The 5,605-nt window shown below is 41.6% G+C and overlaps 1 protein-coding gene across 1 annotated transcript in view; it reads right to left on the reverse strand.

Annotated features, from left to right (window-relative positions):
* LOC110070683 (uncharacterized) overlaps positions 1-5,605 on the reverse strand; it is a 394,582-nt gene that overhangs the window by 164,614 nt on the left and 224,363 nt on the right. The gene's annotated exons all lie outside the window — the stretch shown is intronic.

Consider the following 5,605-nt stretch of genomic DNA (forward strand, 5'->3'; position numbering starts at 1 on the left):
AACTGAAGAGGGTAGTGTATCTACTAACACCGAGAAAATTACTGTATTTGAAGAGAACATGACAGAAAAAGGAGAGAAAGAACCCAGAGCATTCTCTGTGCCAAGAAAGAAACTGGGAGTAAGCACTAATGAAGGAGTAGAAAAGATAACTGCGAAAGAAAGTGTAAGATCTATTATACAGGGATTGAGTCCAGAAGAATGGACAGTATTATTTTATCCCAAGGGCAAGGGACCGGAGCGGTATGTACACCATATGGATCCATCAACAGCGAGCGAGAAACCTCAGGAAGGGGAATGCTCCCTCCACCCGTGTTGAGTCTCCCCATTTTGCTGTCCCACCACTTAGGCTGAGTGAACTTGAGATCTGGAGCCATGTGACAACATGGTCAGAGCAGAAAGGGCGAGGGTGGGCGATGGATCCTGGAACCGCCCATGAACTGAGCTTTAATGTATTCTCGAAGGCTTCTGAGAGCTTTCCTTGTGAGCTTTCCTTCTGAATAAAGCTTGCACTAGCCATGGATTTCTTTGCTAAGACCCACATTTCATATGATGACTGAGAGGGCAGAAGAAGAAAAAATGTTCCAAAAGTTGACCCTTTCTGTCTGGTTTTGCAAAATCTGCACATGCCCCACTCTGTACCAACTCTCCTGCAACAGAAGCTTCTAGCTTGGACATCTTCCACCCGCCTAGCTAAATCTGAAAAAGACTCTCATTTTGAAACCACTCCCTGTCTATGGTTCAGCACAAGCGGATGAGTGAAGGGAAATGAGTAAACAGTGCCTACACACAGGTAGAGGGAAAGTTTTTTAAAATGGAGCCTTTTGTTTTCTTTTTTGAGTGTCAAATAGCTAAGCCCCTCTTCCCCTAGAAATTGCTGTGATCCACTGCTAAACGGGCAGCCCAAATGAAAAGGGAGGGGACCCACTGTGGTTTCTCCTTCACCACTGAGCCCTCCGTGTCTCAGTGTGTGTGTGAGTTGCCTGAGTCCCCATTTTTTCTCTTTCAGCCTGGACACTAAAAAAAAAAGGGGGGGGACTTGACGAGAAGAGATGGGAGGGAAAAAAGCAGCGACAGGGATTTCTAGTGAATAAAAAGCCCCTGGCCGGCCAGACCTGAGGCAACCCCTTTTTGTTTTAGGTTAAGCTCAAAGTGATTGGCTGGCCCGAACGTGGCAGGGCATCTGGATTTGAATTGATAGTTCACAGCCAACATTTAGATCATTTTTGGGGGGCTAATTTTCATTAATTTTCAGACATGCCATCTGTTCACCTAACATTGGGTAGGAAACTTTTCAACAAAAATGAGCTTCATACTCTACATCTTGGCTTCCCTTTTCCATTTTTTGTACATTATAAGTACTTTAAATGTCTCTATTTTAAGCGTACACCCTAGTTTCCAGTTTCACACTGGATTACGGACAACTGTTAGCCTTGCTTGATGTTATAGTATGCTTGTTCTCAATCTCTGATTTCGGGTGCCCTTTTTCTCTAAAATATTTCACTTTTTCAAACCCTCTGTTTCTCCAGAGCCCTCCAAAGGCATAGAGCACATCAAGTGGCTTATCTTTGCCTTCACAATTTAAGCTTTCTCGTGGGAGACTTTGGAGCAGTAGACTTCTACTGCAGAATCTCTCAGTCATGTTATCAATGCAACGGGTGGGAGACATGAAAAATAATCAAATCTGGGCAAAAGGAATGTCCATTTTACACTTTGGTAACTTGTCAAGATGTTAAATGTAAGACTTTATAGGAACAAAGATGCAATCAAATACTGTATTGAATTACATATTTTTAGCTTCATTAGAAAGCATATAGTCTCGTATAGACCAGATGGCCAGGATATAAATCAAATAAATAAATAAATAAATAAATAAATAAATAAATAAATAAATAAATAAATAAATAAATAAATAAATAAATAAATAAATAAATAAATAAATAAATAATGAGTAGAAATTTTATTTATTAAACTGCAAATCCACACTCAAGAAAAAGTTCATCCAGTATACCAAAAAGGCACTAAACTGCACAATATGCAAGTATATTTAAACCTGACTACCCTAGAAGCCAATATATATATTTAAAACCCTAATACATATCATAAATTTTACAGGCACTAGAAATTCCTGATGCATAGAAAACTGTGACTTGAACACCATTATGGACTAATGACAAGGAATCAAGATGGAAATATTCTGCATCAAAGGAACTCTAAGAAGGACAAGATAATTTCTAAAGCATTCCACAGGGAGGACTTAATCATGCTAATTATTGCTGCAAATAAAACTACTGTTTTAAATACAAGCTCTGTACTGCCATTTCCCACGAATATGCAAAATTAAATTTCAAAAAGGTATGCTGGCATGTAACTATAATTATGACATCAAGAAGAGGTGGCAAGAATACACAGAGGAACTATACCAGAAAGATTTGGATATCCCGGACAACCCAGATAGTGTGGCTGCTGACCTTGAGCCAGACATCCTGCAGAGTGAAGTCAAGTGGGCCTTAGAAAGCTTGTCTAACAACAAGGCCAGTGGAGGTGATGGCATTCCAGATGAACTATTTAAAATCTTGAAATATGACGCTGTTAAGGTGCTACATTCAATATGCCAGCAAGTTTGGAAAACTCAACAGTGGCCAGAGGACTGGAAAAGATCAGTTTACATACCAATCCCAAAGAAAGGCAGTGCCAAAGAATGCCCCAAGTACCGTACAATTGCACTCATTTCCCACGCTAGCAAGGTTATGCTCAAAATCCTAAAAGGTAGGATTCAGCAGTACGTGGACCGAGAATTCCCAGAAGTGCAAGCTGGATTTCGAAGGGGCAGAGGAACTTGAGACCAAATTGCTAACATGCACTGGATTATGGAGAAAGCCAGAGAGTTCCAGAAAAATATCTACTTCTGCTTCTTTGACTATGCAAAAACCTTTGACTATGTGGACCACAGCAAACTATGGCAAGTCCTTAAAGAAATGGGAGTGCCTGACCACCTTATCTATCTCCTGAGAAATCTATACGTGGGACAGGAAGCAACAGTTAGAACTGGATATGGAAACACTGATTGGTTCAAAATCGGGAAAGGAGTACGACAAGGCTGTATATTGTCTCCCTGCTTATTTAACTTATATGCAGAATACATCATGCGAAAGGTCAGACTTGAGGAATCGCAAACTGGAATTAAGATTGCCGAAAGAAATATCAACAACCTCCAATATGCACATGATACCACTCTGATAGCAGAAAGCGAGAAGGAATTAAGGAACCTTTTAATGAGGGTGAAAGAGGAGAGTGCAAAAAACGGTCTGAAGCTCAACATCAAAAAAACTAAGATCATGGCCACTGGTCCCATCACCTCCTGGCAAATAGAAGGGGAAGATATGGAGGTAGTGACATTTTAGTTTCTTGGGCTCCATGATTACTGCAGATGGTGATAGCAGCCCCGAAATTAAAAGATGCCTTCTTCTTGGGAGGAAAGCAATGACAAACCTTGACAGCATCTTAAAAAGCAGAGACATCACCTTGCCAACAAAAGTCCGCATAGTCAAAGCTATGGTTTTTCCTGTAGTGATGTACGGAAGTGAGAGCTGGACCATAAAGCTGACCGCCGAAGAACTGATGCTTTTGAATTGTGGTGCTGGAGGAGACTCTTGAGAATCCCCTGGACTGCAAGGAGAACAAACCGATCAATTCTAAAGGAAATCAACCCTGAGTGCTCACTGGAAGGACAGATCCTGAAGCTGAGGCTCCACTACGTTGGCCATCTCATGAGAAGAGAGGACTTCCTGGAAAAGACCCTGATGTTAGGAAAGTGTGAGGGCAAGAGGAGAAGGGGACGTCAGAGGATGAGATGGTTGGACAGTGTCATCGAAGTGACCAGCATGAATTTGGCCCAGCTCCAGGAGGCAGTGGAAGACAGGACGGCCTGGCGTGCTCTGGTCCATGGGGTCACAAAGAGTCGGACACGACTAAACTGTCAGGATTTGGCAACAGGAAAATGCGCAGAGTTAATTGAAGACACTGACACGTTCTTCTTCTTTAGCAAGACAGTTGTGTTTTACAATATGTACAAATATATACAGGCTGGCATCACTTCAGCATGGCAGGAAATCATCAAACAAACCGGCACATGGTAGCAGCAAATGGTAGAGAGGGAAAGGGAAAGCTATGAATACACAGTTCTCTTATATACATTTACAAGGCTTCTTCAGTCCAATCACAGGACACATTACATCATCTTCTGCACCTGGTGTCATCTCATCTTCAGATATTGCATCATCTCTTCAGCAGTCACAGTGACTCAGCAGTCACACATCTGTTCACAATGGCAGTTCATTAATAGCACATTTAATCCAGGTTCAGGCCTATAAAAATTACAATATCCTGACATAAACGACTAAACAACAACTATAATTGTACTTTTTACAACTTAAACTACTTATAGAACAGAAATTTTCAAGGACTAAATGGATTTTTTATTATTATATTACTCAGTTCAATACATTAAATGTCTGCAATGTGCATCAACATACACTCTGGACACTTCACACTGCACACCTGTGGGAATGGTGGAAAATATGTCCTTTAAATCCAAACAACTAAAACATGCATAAGAGCCGGGGTCACTGTAACAAAAAACCAATTTATTTATTTCAGAATGCCAGCACTGACATAAAATAGGAATACAGAAGCTCTATCATTATTTCTGAGTTAAAAATGATGAAACCAGAGTTGTTTTATTTTGGGCACATCATGAAAAAGCTGGATTCTCTGGGAAAGGCCATAATGCTGGGGGGAGAGAGATGGAAAGCAACAGGCAAAGAGGAAACCCAAATGTGAGATGGACGGACTCCCCAAAGGAAGCCATAGGGTGGAGTCCATAAGGCCTGAGCAGGGCCGTTGAGGACTCTCTCTCTTTCTACAACCAATGCTTGGGGAGAAAAAAGAGCATAAAGGAGGGAAGGTGCCCTCAGGTCTCTGGGTCGTGAAACCACCTGAGGGCCCACGAGGGGCGCCTCAAAACAAGTGTATTTATTATTATTGTGATTATTATGATTATTATGATTATTATTGTTGTTGTTGTTGTTGTTATTATTATTATTATTATTATTATTATTATTATTATTATTATTATTATTATTATTATTATTATTATTATTATTATTATTATTATTATTATTATTATTATTATTATTATTATTAAACATGCATAAGTGCCAGGGGTCACTGTAACTCTCCCCCCCCCCCGCAGGATACGTAGTGTGAGCCCTTGGTTTGTTGGAACAAGGAGGGGTCACAATGCTCAACACCGCAAGGGTGGCTTGTTGTTGCCTCGGCTTCCATTTTAACTCCGGTGGTCTGAAAGTCCTGAGGTTTGCCTTTGCAACCCCCGCTGATCCTTCCTTCCCTCCCTCTCTCCGCTCCCCCTTCAGGCTTCATCTCTCCCGGGCGTTTTTGGGCTCCCATTCCCAGCAGGGCTCGGCCATTTCTGCACCACCAGAGAATCTCAGCCAGACTCCGAAAGGGAGGTGGGAAAAGGACGGTGTGGGACCTCCTCCCTTCCTGGCGCCGTATTCCTTTGGGACTCCCTGCCTCAGACCTCTGG

The sequence above is a fragment of the Pogona vitticeps genome, chromosome 2, assembly GCF_051106095.1.
Source record: "Pogona vitticeps strain Pit_001003342236 chromosome 2, PviZW2.1, whole genome shotgun sequence".
Taxonomy (NCBI): domain Eukaryota; kingdom Metazoa; phylum Chordata; class Lepidosauria; order Squamata; family Agamidae; genus Pogona; species Pogona vitticeps.